Here is an 18,460-nt window from a genome sequence, read left to right on the forward strand (position 1 = left end):
TTCATGGTCAGTATATTGCAGAGGTAAGCAACCTTGGCTCTCTAGCTGTAGTGGAACTACAAATCCCATCATGCTTCTGTATCTGGGAGTCATGTCTGTGGCTGTCAGTCTTGCAATGCCTCCTGGGATTTGTAGTTTCCCCACAGCTAGAGTGCTGAGGTTTCTACCCCTGGTTTCATGCCTACATGTCCCCCTAACACTGGTGGAATGTCATACGAACGTTGATAATCTCATCCTAACATTCCATAACGCCATCGGAGACTCGACCAATGTCGTTCCATGTTTTGTTTGATTGTAACATTCGATTTTTGGAATGAATGGAGTTTTCTGAACAAAAATCACATTGTGTTACAATTCCGTTTTGTTCCAGAGAATTTCCATCCCGTTTCATATTTATTTTTTTAACTACTCGAGAATCGAGCGAATGTTCCAAAAAACACATTTTGTCAGACAGAATTCTACTGAGAAGAGAATCCGAAGGCCTCCTGATAATGTCAGTGGTCTGTCTCTATGCTTCGCACCTTTACAGTTATATGGAACAAGTAGGCCGCAAGTCAAGATGGTGAATTTAGAGCGGGGGTGGTCAAATCCAGCCTTCCAGCTGCTGTGGAACTACAAGTCCCATGAGGCAATGCAAGACTCTTGACAGCCACAGGCATGACTCCCAGAGGCCTAATGGGATTTGTAGTTGTAGCACAGCTGGAGGGCCTGGAGTCGCCCACCCCTGATTTAGAACTGCTGATCTGCATAGTTGTTTGGGGAAGGTCATTTAGAAAGTTATGAGATCCGCATGATAGCCAGAAAACTGGGGCTGTAACAACTAGTCGATTTTTAAATTGATAATCGATTTATGAGAATAGTTGGCAACTATTCGAGAGGTTTTTTTTTCTTCAATGCAATCAATCGATCGAAAAAACGGACAACTAATCGAAACTTACATTTTTAGCAAGCAAGATTAGCAGTTGTTTTCTTTGCTTTTGATGGAGAACTATGAGGTGAGTGATTTCCACTCATACTCCTAGTTCGAGCCGACCTGTGACAAAGAAGCTTTCACACGTCAACCCTGCTTTTGGAGGAGAGGCGGGTTACTTTCAGGGTGGATAAAAATCGATGATTTTTTTAAACCGGATTTTTTTTTTTCTTATTTATAGGAGAACTATGAGGTGAGTGATTTTTCACTCAGCCTCCTAATCTGAGCCGACCCGTGACAATGAAACTGTCACAGGTCGGCTCAGTAGATCGGGAGGTGAGCGAACGCATACCGGCGCTAGCTCACTTTCCGATCATCTCCCTGCAGAGAGCGGTTACTGTCAGTCACGGCTCCCTGCAAGGATCCCTCCACTCTCCGATCCTCCAGCACTGAGTGGAGGAACGGCAGTGGAGGGGGCGGGCACAGCTGGCTAGATAGGCAGAGCCTGCTGTCAATCAGCCAGCGGGATGGATCTCGACAGTATTGTGGGGATCCGTTTTGGCTGCAGCACTCTCAGTATATAGCTTGCTATATACTGAGCTTTGGGTCACGGGAGGAGGTTAGTATATGTCCTCCCCTGACCTTAAAGAGAACTATGGGATAAAAAGGTTACCCCATACATCTTTTTGAAAGGTTCCCTTTAAAGGGTATCTATGGTCAAAACAAAAAAATGTGTCTCTCCCGCTACTAATAACCGTATCCATTTAGAAGTTTGTAAACTTATTGAAGATGTACTTCCTCCAGTGCACTGACACAATTTCACTCAGCCTTGTGAATATGCACTTCCCTGTGGCACAACTCTCACAGAGCCTGCCTTCTGAACTGCAACTCAACATCTGAACAATGTAACATCATCACTGCTTGCTGGAAGCAATGCATGATGGGCTAGGTAGTCATGAGCAATAGAGATTGCATTACATCAAGCAGCGGGGGAAGAGACGCAAAGCACACTGGGAGTCCAGGGAGATGTTGGGAGTGATGGGAAGGCGGCACTCACTACATAAAAGGTATTTTTCCAAGTAAGCTTTGATTGTATTATCAGAAACCACTCCAGTATGTATTCAGATTACAATGCTGATGTTATAATGGGAGAGAATATGCTGGGACTTTACAACTCCTTTTAAAGTGTAATAGGGCTGCAACAACTAATCGACATAATCGATTATAATCGATTATTATAAGCTCCTGTGGGGACTACATTGGAACGTGGAATACGTTGACACTTTTTCTACACCAAGTAGCCAAAGTGCTCCCATGTAGTTCTAGACATCCAGGAAAGTCAATCTAACGCGTTCAGTTTTGGCAGAAGCCAGTTAGCCTGTCAGTATGTTGTTGGAAGAAGCTGGGCCATGGAGAGAACAGCTACAGGCACATAGGGGTTGATTTACTAAATAAATAGAAAGTGTTAATTGCGCAAAGTGAGTGTTCACTGAGCTCCGTAAATCAAGGAAGACTTTGTTCACTGCAGTAATAAAAGTGTTCCCGTGGTACATGATTGGCTATTCAGCGTGAACACCTTATCTACCATCGTTCACTGTGCAAATAAACAACCTTTCCTTCTGTAGTAAATCAACCTCAGTGTGTTCCTGGCAGAAATTGATTTCAGAACCCCAGTGCTGATTGCAGAACCCCAGTGCTGATTGTAGAACCCCAGTGCTGCGAGACATCTTTGCCAACCACTAAGGCACTGCATTCTGGCCTTTTAAACCTTCAAAGTGCCCTGAAATCGCAGTCTCCATTCACAGGTATAAAAGCAATCGGACATGTGAGTTTTAGCACGCTGCATTTCTGTTAATTGAAAATGAATTTCAGAAATGGATCTCTCCCCTACGTGCTTGTGTCACTTGTAAAGCAATTGGTATTGAGACATGCTGGGCCGAAGCGAGCAAGCAAGGCGGATACAGCCGGGGAGAAGCCAGGAGTAGGCACGTCTGTAGGGAGGCCGGGGATGCCCTCTTTGAAAATTCCTTCCTGTCTCTGCATGCGACATATACAATTTCAGTACCTGAGTGGCACCTCTGTGTAGGGAATGCAAGTCCCTCTGTGGCTGTAGTTTGATCACACCTTAGGCTGGGTTCACACCTAGGCGTATCGAATATGTGCGATTCGCTGTAAAACGCGCGTTTCCAAGGGCTACTTGGCTGTATCCCAATGGAAACGCGCAACAAAAACGCCCCAAAGAAGCTCCTGTACTTCTTTTGGGCGTAGGACATTTTGTAGCGCATTCATACGGCCTGTAATACGCCCAGGTGTGAACCATACCCATAGGAAATAATGGGATTTCGGTGTTTGAGCGTTTTGCAGAGCGTTCGAACCCGCTACAAAACACCCAGTTGTGAACCGGGCCTAAGTCCAGGAGTGGGAAACAAAGACAGGCCCTCGCACTGCATAGCTATTGTTTATATAGGACAGATTGTAGGATATGGTGAGTTTTTAGATTCAAAGATAAAGTCCGCCTTACAAAATAATAAATGTACATGTCTTCATAGAAGGAAAAAAATGTGTGTGTGTGTAACTCAGTATGTGTGTATGTATGTGTATATATAATATATATTTTTGCATTGGAGCCAGTAAAGCATTGTAACCGCGTTCAGTAGACTGCAGCTGCAATGCTCTAGCTCCTGCAGATTGTTCCTCCCGTCCTTGTCCGTACCATGGTATGGACATTGGGCAATGGGGACAGGAGGAAGAATGAACAGACTACAAGTGCGGTAATGTCACCACACTTGTATTCCATTTGGGAACTGCAAGTCCCTCTGCTGCGGTGGGACTTGTAGTTTCTCCATTCAGAGATCTTGTCCAGGATCTGTGAATGGATGACACGGCTATGTGGGTGGAGCCATGCACAGCCATTCCAATTTCAATACCATGTGATCGCTGATGACAAATCACAGCAATCGAAAGTTTGAACAAGAAAAATATCAACACCGCCAATTGCTTCTGTGTAAGTTGCACTGTTTTTCTGACCACCAATGCAAGGGGGCGTATTGACCATAAGGGGGGCACACTTAGCAGCAAGAGAACATATTGACCATGAAGGGGGCACACTGAGCAGCAAGAGAACATATTGACCATGAAGGGGGCACACTGAGCAGCAAGAGAACATATTGACCATGAAGGGGGCACACTGAGCAGCAAGAGCATATTGACCATGAAGGGGGGTCACACTGAGCAGCAAGGGGGCATATTGACCATGAAGGGGGGCACACTGAGCAGCAAGAGCATATTGACCATGAAGGGGGGCACACTGAGCAGCAAGAGCATATTGACCCTAAAGGGAGCACACTGAGCTGCAAGGGGGCATATTGACCCTAAAGGGGGCACACTGAGCTGCAAGGGGGCATATTGACCCTAAATGAGCACACTGAGCTGCAAGGGGGCATATTGACCCTAAAGGGGGCACACTGAGCAGCAAGGGGGCATATTGACCCTAAAGGGAGCACACTGAGCTGCAAGGGGGCATATTGATTCTAAAGGGGGCACACTGAGCTGCAAGGAGGGAAATTGGCCATAAGGGGGGCAAGTCGGGAGGGCAACCCAGTCATGTTACCTGTCAAAGGGCATGTGACCAGGGTGGATTTGATTTAAAGGAGAACTATGAGGTGAGTGCTTTTCACTCACCTCATAGTTCTAGCCGACCTGTGACAATGAGAGTGTCACAGGTCGGCTCAGTAGATTGGGAGGTGAGCGAACACATACCGGCGTTCGCTCACATCTCGATCCTGTCACGGCTCTCTGCAGCTGCTCGCGGTATACTGAGCTTAGGGTAACGGGAGGACGCTAATTTGTGTCCTCCTGTTACCCTAAGGAGAACTATGGGGGAAAGCCTTAACCCCATAGTTCTCCTTTTTAAGTACAAAAAAAAAAAAGCATAGTGTGCTTCTAGTCTCCTGTAGTGTAGTTTCTAAACAGTGTAATCAGCCCTGCTCACTGCTGGACTATAGAACTTCTCCCCTTATGTGTTCTGGCCTGTGTCAGATGGGTTTTGCGTTGCTATACAAGTCTATAAAGGTGCCCATACACCTTACAACCATTGCACAAAATGTTTCGTACGCTGATCGATTCGATTTTCGTACAACTGCCCCATCATGCACAGACCATTGAGGATTTCAATTTGTGTTCGTTAGCAATATCACCTGGCCGAATGTCGTCGATTGACAGAACGGATTTTCGTTTGCGCATGAGCAGTGTTCTTGGTGCGATTTTTCTTTTTTTCCTCTCTCCGTATGAAAACGCCACTAATCCATCGAATTTCGTAGATTCCACAGACGTTTTCTAGCCTGCTGGAAAGACAAAAGTCGAACGGTTGTCCAGTAAATGCGTTTGTGCACTAACCATCAACTGTGCGATTTGCGTACGAAAACGCGATCGCAAACGTAAATCGGCTGATTAATTGATAGGTGTATGGGCACCTTTTTTAAGAATGCTAAACCAGCTTGAATCAGGTCAGATGCACCTGTCAGTGAGTCTTGCATGATCTTGGAAGATCAAACTGATGCAATCAACACAGGCCCAAAGCCTGCCGACCCTAGACCAGTGAAAATACTAGTTTCCTGGCTACCTCTGTACTCCTTCTCTGCAGTCCTAGACCTGTAGCCTTCAAGCCAGGACCAAAGTCAGAGCCTGCAGTTGTTTGCATAGGTGTTGTCATTGACTATAAGTACCTATCAGCATGACAACCAGGTAAGTAGCTGAATGAGAGCTTGTAAACGGAAGTCTGTATGACACCTCAGCACATGTTTCTTCCAGCAAAACAAATGTGTCGGCATTCACCTTTGGGGAGGGGGAGTTGCAGCTCCTCTGTACATAGTGTTTTGGCCATGGGATATGGTATTTCCTCCGTATCAGACTGACAGTACGCCGATGAATGATGCAGTATTCCATGCTGTGTCTGGTATACACTGACGTCATTTCACTTGTGTTGGTGTACAGCCTGCGTGTGTTTTGAAGCATTGTACACCAACTGACTCTGCTCAGATGAAGGTTCACATCGCCTTATCTTTGTTTCTGCAAGTAATCAGATGAGGAATGATATCCAGCTATGTCATGCTCAGATTTGTGTATTTCAGGATGGAGTCTTGCAGGACCTAGGAAAGCAGTCATGTGCAATTTACAACCTCTTATCTGTATCCAGTACATGCCAGGGTAGCGTGTATATTAACATACACCATCTTGTATTGTCCTTTTATGTGTACACGTCAAGGCACGTGCACTGGGGATTTAACAGTAGATAGAGGCTGCAGTGCTTGTATCTAAACACAAATGTAATCCAACCATTGGCATAATCCAACCCGGGCTGGAGGTAGGCAAGCTCCATAGAGGACTGTAGGGTTCTGCTTCGCAGGCATGCCCATCAGATGGCACTATGGTGTGTGAATTCATAGCAAAGCTTTTTTCATGGAGGTCCTGCCAGTAACGGGCCTTTTCTGAAGGATGGCAACACTAACTCACTATCTTGTAAGTGTTGTCAACCTGTTGTGAGACCTCCTTCAGTTGGCCATTGGGTTGCCTATCTCACTTTTGAATGCATGGGCCATTGAAATTCCTCTGGGGAATCGCTCCTATTTAAAGATATATGCCTATCTCGTAGACCTGAAAGGCAGCCCAACAGCAAACTGGAGACGCTTACACATCAGGCTGCAATGTTTCTTACCTGGAGGTCCTGCCAGTAACGGCATTTCCCGTTGAAGGCAGACAACTAGGGATGCACCGATACTTTGCTTTTGGTACTCTCTGATACCGGTGCTTCCGCTGGCATGGAGCTGGCTTTCCGGGAAGCCGGGCAGCGTGTAATAACATGCTGCCTGCTTCCTGATTTGCCCTGGAAGCCGGCTCCGTGTGATTTAGTCAGCTCAATTGTGATTGGCTCCGGAAGCCGGCTTCCCAGGCCAATCAGGAAGCCGGCTTCCCAGGCCAATCAGGAAGCCGGGAAGCTGGTTATAACTCGCAGCCCGGCTTCCTGAATGGCTGGTAAGCTGGCTCCATGTTCTCCTACAGCACTGCTGGTCAGAGGAAGATTTCGGAAGTTCCGGTATCTGGGGCATTTGGGCGAATGAGTACTCTCCCAAATACTCGGTATTGGTACCGATACTAGTATCGGTGCATCTCTATTGACAACGCTAACCCACTACCTTAATTAGATGCAGCGTTGTCAGCCTGTTGAGAGAGCGCCTTCAGTGGCCATTGGGCTGCCTATCTTACAGACCCAATAGGTAACCCAACAGCCAAGTGAAGGGGCTCATAAAGCAAACTAACGATGCTGCTGATTGCAAGGCAGTGAACCTTTTTACCCCCCCCTTTTTTTTTCCCCTTGTAAAATGTAACATGACCAGGGTTTTTTGGCCAAAGGATTCCTAAAACATGGGACCAGGTTATAAACAGTCTGTTGTGACGCTGGCAGTGGTTGATGAACTAAGTCTCTTGTGATGTCCCAGCTCTCCTAATTAGCAGCAACGAAAGGTTTGAGGCATGGTGGCGGGCTCATGCTGTGAATGGGGACAGGCGGTGAGCACGAATTGTGGTTTGGGTGTTGCAGTAACAGACCTGTGCAATGGTTGTTTTTTGTCTCTCAGGAAGTAACATTCTTGTTTAGTCCTAACGAAGGTTTACTTCCTGTATTGTACTAACACGCTTTGCTGTGTGAGTTGGGTTACCACACACTTTTAGACGACGGCAAGAGAAACCTTACTGCAATGCGTGATTAATATGTTCAATGTGATCAGCTGCAAGACTGAAATTATAGATCTGTTTTCATCTAATCTGGCCACACAGCATCACCCCAATGTGTGTTTTTAAGAAGTACAAACCTTGAAGGAAGAAAGTCATTTATTTTTTTTGCCCCCTTTTAAAAAACAAAAACAAAACCCTCCTCAATTTTTTTCCAGTCACGGCACCCTTTAAAAGTCTGCAAAATCTTGAGGCACCCCAGTCTGAAATGTAAAAGGCATTGTGTGTTCCCTCCAAAATCCAAACCAGACCAGATAGGGGTCTGGTATGGATTGTAGGGCTGCAACAATTAATCGACATAATCGATTATTGAAAAAGTTGTCAACTATTTCAATAATCGAATGTAGGGGGGGACCCTATGCAATAAATCTATCTCTGAAAGGATCCCACACTCCCTGGATTAGCGTCATTTGTTTCCATGGTGCTAGTGACCAAAACTGCCTGCGTCATGGAAAGGTTGGATGCTGTGCAAAATTTGAGGAAGCCAGAATGAGAACTAGAGTGCCACTGCACCCTGATTGAGAGGCTGATTTGGCCACGTGTGTATGAATTTTTGGAAAAAAACATTGCATGTGATGGTGGCCTTTGCTCAGCATGCCATAGTATAAACCAGGAAAACAAATCTGTTCCCATGATGCAATCCAAGCTTTCACTATTCTGTTCTCCGTTACCTTCTGCCTGCTTCTTTTACTGAAGAAGAGAAGCCGTACCATTCACGACTTCCTGCTAAATGCTTTGAATGAGAGGAATCTGTTGATTCCCCATCCACACTATGGATGGAGAAGTCTCCCCTGCCCATTCTTATATTCATACAGCCGGCTAATGAGGTGGTCTAAATAGCAGAACGGTGAATGCATCTGATTGGATGCAGTTGCTGTTCGGCTGACAATTTTTCACCCAGCTTCTTTGATTTTTAAAATGACGTTTATCAAGCCGGGTGGTACTGAATTAGCAGAAATTCCATCCATGTATGGCTACCTTAAGTCAGTAAGGGGGGGAAAGATTAGCTTTAGAGAGCCTACAGGCAATACTGGTGACTAGTCCTTTGCTTCTTGGTTGCGTTTTTTTGGGCGCTGCTTCCACAGTACAGGTCCTGTCTAAAATGTTTGTCAGGAAAAATTAAATATAGTATATACATTCTCATTTTCATGTTCACCCATTTCCTGGTAACAGTAAAATGCGGCCGTAGTCAGAATGCAATGAAAACAGCAGGGGATTTGTGCGTCAATGCTCGTAAGCGCTGATGGAGGAATCTGTTCTCCTCCTTTTTTTTTTTTCTTTTCTTTGTACAGTCTGAGTTGAATGAAAAAACAAAACTAGAACCGTGCAGACCCCACTTTATACTCAGTTCACAGTAGGGATACCGGTATTTTGGTACTGAGTACCAATTATTTGTTTTTTCGGTACTCGCCGAGTACCGGAAGTCCCATTCAGGAAGCCAGGCGGCGTGTAAAGACTCACCACCCTGCTTCCCGATTAACAAGGAAGCCGTCCCATTCTTCTCGCCACTATGTGACGAGGAAGCATGGAGCCGGCTTGCTGGCCAATCATGGAAGCCAGGCGCTGTGTAATGACACGGCGCCCGGCTTCCTGATTGGCCGGGAAGCCGGCTCCATGCTTCCTCGTCATGAGATGACGAGAGAGCATGAAGCCGCTTTCTGGCCAATCAGAAAGCTGGGCGCTTCGTCATTACACAGCGCCCGACTTCCATATTGGCCAGCTTCCCGACCAATCTGGAAGTCGGGCAGCGCGTCATTACACGCTGCCCGGCATCCTGGTTGGCTGGGAAGTCGGCTCCATGCTCTCTCATCACAAGTGATGAGGGAGCATGGAGCCGCCTTCCCGGCCAATCAGGAAGTCGGGCAGCGTGTAATGACGCACTGCCCGGCTTCCTGATAAAAGAAGTATCGGGCTAGGCATCGGAGCATTTGGGCGAGTATGAGTACTCACCCAAATACTCGGTATTGGTATCGCTACTAGTATGGGTGCATCCCTAGTTCAGACATCTATATTAGAGCTGCAGCTAACGATTATTTTCAAAATCGATTAGTTAGCCGATTATTAAGTTCGATTAATCGGTTAATCGGATAGAAAATAAAATACATTTTTAAAAATGGCTCCGGTGATGGGACTACTAGTTTGTATTGAGATTGTAGTCCATCACAATGCAGAATACTGCCAGCTATAGAGGAATACAACAAATCCCAGCAATAGTACATTATAGCTGGTGGTATTCTGCATTGCGCTGTATAATGTACTATTGCTGGGTGTTGTAGTCCTCTAAAGCTGGTGGAATTCCGCATTGCGCTCTATAATGTACTATTGTTGGGTTTTGTAGTCCTCTATACAGCGCAATGCAGAATACCACCAGCTATATAGGAATACAACAAATCCCAGCAATACATTATACATACAGTGTATAATGTATTGCTGGGATTTGTAGTCCTCTATAGCTGATGGTACATTGGTCTGTATAATATACAGCACAATGTACCATCAACTATAGAGGAATACAAATCCCACTATCCCAGCCATAGATTATAGAGCACCTACAGGGAAAGTGCAGGCTTACCTGAGCAGTCTTCCAGCAACCTGTTTCTGAGATGGGGCCTGTATCGGCGGCTGTCATCCGCCCACACCTGCTCCTCCTTACTACTTCTCCCTGCGTCCCTGTGCCGACCGTGGATTTGGGCGGGCAGTGAGCGTGAGGCAGGGAGGAGGTGTGGCGTGTGGAGCATGGATGCGGGCGGGTCTGAGGTGGGGAGGAGGTGTGGCGCGCAGCGTGTGTGGAGCCGTGAACAGGGGCAACCAATCGGAAGCCGATTAATCGATGATTGAAATAGTTGACAACTTTTTCAATAATCGATTAGTTGTTGCAGCCCTAATCTATATGTTTTAGGTGTGATGTGTAGGAAAAGTTTGTCTTGCTGCATCTTTGGTAATGCATGTAAAACCCACAATGGAGCGCTCTTATCCCTCACCTAATTGTACAGATGTAAGCCCAGACCATGATCCTCTGACACCGGTTTCATGGATGCATCCTATTTTAAATGTTTGTTTGAAAACTACAAATTTATATAGGTTTCTAATTTTAGAAACTTTAGGATAACCTAAAACCATTATAGTGAATAAAGATGAATTTGTCATCATAAGGTATGTTTTAATCATGGCGTAATACAGGTTCCCTTTAACTGCAACGTAGTCTAGTCAACGGTCCAAGAGCTGGCAGAGATCGCACAACTAGCTGCATAGAATTATAAGACCTTTGGCAATTAACATTCACGTATATGTGTTTTAGCCATGTCTTCAGCGGTTTGCCTGGAGTTCAGTATTAATTAGACTCGGCGATTCTGTATGACCCGACCTCTGAATATCTATGCACTACGTCTGGCAGATCTTGTTAGGACGAGTGTTGAAGCAGTTGGTATACACAGCGGGCAAAGCCAGAGGATATGTATTTATGACTGTTGAAATGTATGCCTTCTCCTCGTAACTGCAGTTTTATTGATTTTGGTTTAAAATGAAAGACTAATGTCGCCTTTTTTCCCACTTCTGCTGGCTGTAGCCCCTACTTCGTAGTGGAGGAGCTGTGCAAAGTACTAAAAGGGTTAATTTAACTGAACTGCCCTTTTCATTTTATATGGTTGATGGCAAGTTGGACTTCATGGGGGAACCTTATGTCTCCCAGGCAGTTGAATGTTGGGATCAGGCCATCAGAACTTGCGTGTCCTGAGCACTTGAATGTTGGGATCAGGCCATCAGAACTTGTGTCTCCTGGGCACTTGAATGTTGGGATCAGAACTTGCCTCTCGTGGCCACTTAAATGTTGGGATCAGAACTTGCCTCTCCAGGCCACTTGAATGTTATGGATGAATCGGAACTTCCCAACATTCCAGTGCCCTCGAGATCAGACCATCAGAACTTGTGTCTCCTGGGCACTTGAATGTTGGGATCAGACCATCAGAACTTGTGTCTCCTGGGCACTTGAATGTTGGGATCAGGCCATCGGAACTTGCTTCTTCTGGGCACTTGAATGTTGGGATCAGAACTTACCTTTTTTCTGTTTCTTTTGAAGCAGGCTTATACACAGGAGTCTACAGGCAGCTTGATGTTTTCAGGATACTATAAGAACACTTAAGGACAATCCCTTTTTAAAAAGTGCATTAACATGCAATGTACCACTCAGGCCTTGAGCTCTTTATTCCAGGGCTGGACACATCCTAGGAGCCAGGTAACCAATGCTTCTTAAAAATGAGAATTTCCTTCCACCCTCTAAAGACATTGTGGAATGTTAATTGGCTCCTGTCTAAATTGTCCCTATATGTAAGCATGTGAGATGGGGACCTGTTTAGTGTTTGAGTCCTGTAGACTCAACAGGAAGTCAGAGGATGTCTTTCCAACATGAGGGAAATCTCCTCTTAGTTGTCAAGGGAACAAGTGTCTACATTGGGAAAAGTTCTCCTCTTGTCCAGTTCTGGTGGCAACCCAAAACTTTGGATTCATCTTCACTTTAATTATTGTCCAGTCCAAATAATATAAGCTGACCTGGTCATCATCTTCATGTCTGTTGGTCAGTAGAGTATACTGGATGGATGTTTTTAGGGGATCTAGTGACTAAACCTGGCCATACACTGTGCAAATTTCCTCCGGTTCTTGATAAAATGGCCAAATTTAGTTTGGTTGGTGGCCCTGATGGCACTCTTCCATCGGCCATCCTTTTAATCAGAAAAGTGAAGGAGCCGGATGGAAAATGTTTTGGCTATAGGCAGCTGTGTCTGTTTGGGTATCTGACAGCAGAACATTTGTCCATCCCTGCGGTTTAGGATGGATGAAGAAATTCCTGCAGGTTTTGGCTGTGCATTCCACTTCCATAACTGTAGTGAATGTCTGTATTACATGGGCTGTGTATATTGTATCCAGTAAGGGAAGCATACAGTGTGCTATGTATAATTCCATTGGCTGTGTAGTGTGACTTGTTTCCTGTGAGGACATGTGTGCGCTTATCCAATAATGCTGATTCTAACAGATAATGTGTGCGTTCTGCTGGTTTTCGGATTTGCAGCACACTCTGTGTGTTATCTGTGCTGGTTGTACAGTTTCCAGCCAATGTGTACATGCTCTGTTCTAGCTGTAAGATTTACAGCCACTCAATGTGTGCTCTGTTCTAGATGTAAGGTTTCTGGCTACTCCATGTCTGCTCTGTGCTGGTTGTACGATTTACAGCCACTCCATGTCTGCTCTGTGCTGGTTGTACAATTTACAGCCACTCCATGTCTGCTCTGTGCTGGTTGTACGATTTACAGCCACTTCATGTCTGCTCTGTGCTGGTTGTACGATTTACAGCCACTTCATGTCTGCTCTGTGCTGGTTGTACGATTTACAGCCACTTCATGTCTGCTCTGTGCTGTTTGCAGCCAGCCAATGTGTACCCTGTACTGGCTGTGCTGTTTCCTGGCACTTCAGATGTACCCTGTACTAACTAGTTGTAAGGTTCCATGCGTGCTTTGTGCTGTTCCCAGCCACTTCATTTGTGCTGTGTGCCAGCTGTAAGATTTCCAGCCAGTCCATGCGTGCTCTGTACTGTTTCCAACAACTCCATGCATGCATTTGCTGGTTGTAAGATTTCCAGCCACTCCATGTATGCTCTGTGTTGGTTGCAGAGTTTCTGTGACTTTCCTAGCGCTTCTAGTCCCTTTTTATTATACCGTATCTGTTTCTCTAATGATTGCTGTGTGCTCTGTGCCGGTGCGGTGACGGTGCTGTGTATGCCGTTATTGGTGTCTGGCTATGTTGTAAAGCTTCCCCAGAATGCAGCGTGCCCGCTCTGTGTTGTATTTTTTATGAGCAGAGAAGATGCCGCTGCTTGTTCTAAATTCACGCAGGTCCCCTTTTCTGGGGTCACATGACTTTTTTTTATTACACCAAGGATATTCCATCTCAGCCAGTGTGTAGATCATGACAAAGCTGTGAACCTGCGACATAGCCCATGGCGCTGCCAATCACCCGGAAATAAAAGCCGCGCTGGCCTTGTTCGCAGCGGATTACTTGTTTTCACTCATTGTAAACAAATGATTTAATTTTCTCGTAAAGCAGCCACTGAGCAGAGTCTGCCGATACCCTGTCATTACTGTCTCAGGAAGTGCTGATTAATGCTAATAACACAACATCCGTTATCTTCCTTGTCATCTCCGCCTGTGTGTTTGGGAGTCCCGCGCTGCTGACATGTCTGTTCAGGGACATGGACGATATTACGTTGTGCTTTCTATTTCCAAAGCTTGCTGGGCTTTTTAGTTCCACAGCAGCCTGACTTGATTCTTGCCCATTTTGCTGCCAAAGCGTGCTGGGAATTTGACCTCCCTAACAACAAGTGAATTTTCACAAGATACAAACAACTTGCAGACTCTTGCAGCGCATGCTGAATTCTGTAGTTCCACAGCAGTTGGAGAGGTATAGGCTGGTCCTAGTAGGCATTTGGAGAGGCGCAGGCTGGACCTAGTAGGCATTTGGAGAAGTATAGGCTTGTCCCAGTAGGCATCTGGAGAGGCGCGTGCTGGTGCCGGTGGGCATCTGGAGAGGCGCGGGCTGGTGCCGGTGGGCATCTGGAGAGGAGCGTGCTGGTGGGCATCTGGAGAGGAACATGCCGGTGGGCATCTGGAGAGGCGCGGGCTGGTGCCGGTGGGCATCTGGAGAGGAGCGGGCTGGTGCCGGTGGGCATCTGGAGAGGAACGGGCTGGTGCCGGTGGGCATCTGGAGAGGCGCGGGCTGGTGCCGGTGGGCATCTGGAGAGGCGCGGGCTGGTGCCGGTGGGCATCTGGAGAGGCGCGGGCTGGCAATGAAATTTAAGTTAACAAAAAAAAAGTTGAAAACAACAATTGTGCCACACATGTTGGGTATTTAATAATTCTGATGCAAATATTCACAGTTCACTCTAAATTGTTGACCTGTACAGACTTGTAATTTATCGCCAAAGGACAATCTGGGGTACCGTAGATTTACGGCGTTTCATGGGTTCATGCAATTTTTAAGCTTGGCATGTTGCGCATCTGTTTACTCTGCACAAAACAAAAGAATTGTATATTCTATTGTGGTTTTGTGCACTTGTGTAAACAAGTGGTGTGGTTTATTTTTTTTACAGAAATTTTTGGGTTTAATAAACAGTTGCGCTGATATCATGCAACATGTATTTTTACAACAGCCCCTATTTTGTTCTACAGGGCTTCTGATTTCAGGAAATGTATAATTCTGGGGTGTTTTCTGTAAATATCCGGCCTAAAATGTGGCTTTTAACGTGTGCAAAAAAATGCAATGGCTCTGGCAGTGGAAGGGTTTAAGAACTTTAACCCACTGCAAGGGTTAAATACTCGTTTTGTCTATGGGGCGCACATAAAGCAAGCTATATTTACCTCTTTCCCACTGGGGCTGTGGGGACCGGTGTAGCATCCTGGCAGGCCTGAGGAGCAGGTGAGGATAAATGTTTTATTTGAGCCCCTTTAGACAAAAGAAGCGCTTACACCTTGTAGTGCTAGGGCTTCCCCAACACTGCAAGGGTGGTGCGTGTGCGTGTGCTTGTGTGTTTGTGGGGTTTTTTCTTTATCCCTAGAGTTCTTCTTTGACCCAAAGAGGTTCTTCAAGGTAACCCTACGGGAAGGCAACACTTTTTTATTAAGATCCGATCAGAGGGTTGTGCGTCTTCTCTTTTGGCCCAGTATGTGGGAGAACTGCACTTGTGACGTATCTATTTTCAGTAGCACGCGCGTACAGCGAAATGCACGATGAACAATTTTTTTCCCTCGGCACAGCCACATTTTGGTGTACTAAAGGATGCTGTTGCTAGTCATCCCCATATACTGTCGTCGTCTGAAGATGAGCAAATAAAAAAATTTCCAGCTAGTGCTGCTAACCATTCCTCCGGCGAACGTGCTTTGATCTGATTTTTTGCACATGTACGCAGTCACGCAGAACAGGTGGACTAGTCTGTGCATAGCGGCCTTCCATTAGATTGCGCTCTCTGTATGGAGCAGGGTAACAGCTGGGGTAGATGGCAGGCTGCTAGCTGGGCGTGTGGTGCTTGTTTTGTGATCTTTGTCTGTCTCTTCTCTGGTACAGAGAGCAAATTATGTCAGAGGTCAAAGGGCATTAGCACTAGATCCCGGAAACCCTCCCTCCTAGATAAGGACTAGTCTGCTCTTCTCTGTTCCCATAATGCACGCACTGTTTTCTTCAAGTTCTTGGAGGGATTGTGCGCCACATGCAAAGAAGATTGTTCAAAGAAAGTGACATTTTAAAAAACCGCAAAATAAAAAATAGGAACTGCGTGGTGCGCTGGGGTCCTGAGCTGTGTGGCAGCCAAGCAGTTAACACGTTTGCCATGCTGCATTGGGGGGTTCTAATCCCACCTAGGACACTATATGCATGGAGTTTGTGCTCCTTGAGGGGCATTGATTGATGAACGCACTTATGTTCTATTTCCATGCAAAGCGTTGGTAGTTTCTATTCTACCATTTGCAAGTGTCATACCACTTTCTGTTTTGCAAATGTCTGCGACCGATCTGCGTATGTTTGCGCACAATTCTGGCAAGTGTTACGAACTGGGTTGCAGCAGAATTACACCAGCGATCTGTTGCATATTTAAGAAGAAATGTACCCACTTTTTTAAGGAGCAATTATCTGCAAAAACCTTTTTGTAAGAGCCCATTTCACATCATTGTCTTGTGATCACGCACAGCAATACATGTTGTTTGCATTGGTGCGCTTTAGAACCATTAATTGTAAAGGGCATCCCAACGCACATCAAATGCATGTGGACTCTAGGGCTGCAACCAACTAATCGATTTGAGAATCATTGTCAACTATTATCGATTAGTTTGTTGGGTCCCCTAGCTCTCTCCTCCATGGTGGGAGGAAGACACAGGAAGCAGTGGGCGGGTGCAATAACCAGCCTGCTATTGCAATTTGAAATGACCAATAGCAGACTGGCTATTCCACTACCTGCTGTATTTACATTCAGCTGCTGTCTGCAGAATCTTGCCACTGGCAGCTGTCATTCCCGGGCTGAAGCTATTCAAGTGCTTACAATACAATTATTAATTTCAATGGCACCCCAAATGCGCCTCCCACCTGCAGTGTGATCACCTGCGCTGGAACGCGCGGTACCACAATGCCTTGCGTCCCAGTGCTATTGCAAACAATTGTGCATCCTATTGTATTTGCACTCAGCAGCCATCTGGGGAATCTTGCCATTGGCAGCAGTCATTCCCGGGCTGAAGCTATTCAAGCGCCGTGTGCTTCCCATACAGTTATTTTAAAAATATTTTTTATAAAAGGTGGGGAAAAAGTCAAATTCTGCTGCGGGAGGTGCATTGTAGTGCCTTTCTTTTCAATAGCACCCTAAGCTATCCTCCCGCCCACAGTGTGATTGCCCGCACTGGAGTGCATGATGCCGCAATGCTGTGCGTTCCAGTGCAGTGCGATTGCAAAGATTCTGCATGCAGTTTTATTCTGAAGTACATTTTTGTTTGAACACTGCATTTGTGTATTTTAAATTAAGGATGGAATTTATTTTTAGTTTTTTTATTTCTTTTTATCCGAATAATCGGCCAACTAATCGATGATGAAAATAATCATTAGTTGCAGCCCCAGTGGTCTCCGTGCACTGCTGTGCAATAAGATTCAGCTGGCTCTGTTTCTGCGTGCATTTTAGGCAATTCATTTTGAATGAGCAGTTTAACTCCATGTGTGTGAATTGGCCCTACATGCTTTTCTGAGAGCTATATTTTTTTAATTTTTTTTAGGCAAATTGTGTAAAATCTGCCAGACTGTTGCACAGTCCAACAACACAACGGATACAAAGTGACACATTTATTATATACAATGCAATATTGATAATTTTGTTGCATTTCTATGACAGATTAGCACACTGCGGCACATCAGCGGATACAACGGCTGTGACTTTGTTGATAAGTGTGTGTGTGTATTCTCCATTCCTCTCGTCCAAATCATACTGGTAGGACATGGCTTCCTCTCAAATGACCCGAGGTTTAGGTATGATAAAGCCCAGGGCTTTTTTTTTCTTTCTCAGACACAGGAAAAATCTCCTTGTACCAAATTGCTCTTTTGTGCTACCGCGCGAGAATGTCGGGCGATTGATGTTAGATTAAACTCATGAGCTTGACCCCGTAGGATATACTTGAAATGGAAAAATCATCTGAGAATCTCCTAAATCAGGGGTAGGCAAACGCCAGCCTTCCAGCTGTGGTGAGACTACAAATCCCAACATGCATTTACTTCTGGGAGTCGTGGCTGTCAGATTCTTGCAATGTCTCTAATGGGATTGTAGTTGCACTACATCAGGAGAGCCGGAGTTCGCCCACCCTGTCCTAAATGAACAATTGATAAGCGATTTAAACTCTGCTTTTCATTGAAGTCTATAGAAGAAATCAATCACTAATACATTCTGCTATACAACTAAATGGCAGCAATGTGCGATCATTGGGGAATGGCCAATTGGTGGAGACCATAGAAGATCATGGAACCTGGGTTTTCTATGGGTTCTCCACTCTTCCTGTCACAATCCAAAAACAGTTTTACTTTCTGCTGAAGATTGGGGTGTGTGTCTGGCTGTAGAACTATGGTAGGGACATGGTATTGTAAGCTCCTTACAATAGGGACTGATATGAATAGTCAGAGTGCTGTGGACTTGCAGCTAGCACATGTAGACGAAGCACTGGAACTTCTGTGACACCATCAGACAAGTCAAGAATCGGG

At 45.6% G+C, this 18,460-nt stretch overlaps 1 protein-coding gene across 1 annotated transcript in view; it reads left to right on the plus strand.

The window, feature by feature from the left end:
* The window catches only part of GLTSCR1 (glioma tumor suppressor candidate region gene 1), an 81,821-nt gene that overhangs the window by 12,819 nt on the left and 50,542 nt on the right, over nucleotides 1-18,460 (plus strand). The window lies entirely within an intron of this gene.

The sequence above is a fragment of the Nanorana parkeri genome, unplaced genomic scaffold, assembly GCF_000935625.1.
Source record: "Nanorana parkeri isolate BGI_ZX_2015 unplaced genomic scaffold, ASM93562v1 scaffold221, whole genome shotgun sequence".
Taxonomy (NCBI): Eukaryota; Metazoa; Chordata; class Amphibia; order Anura; family Dicroglossidae; genus Nanorana; species Nanorana parkeri.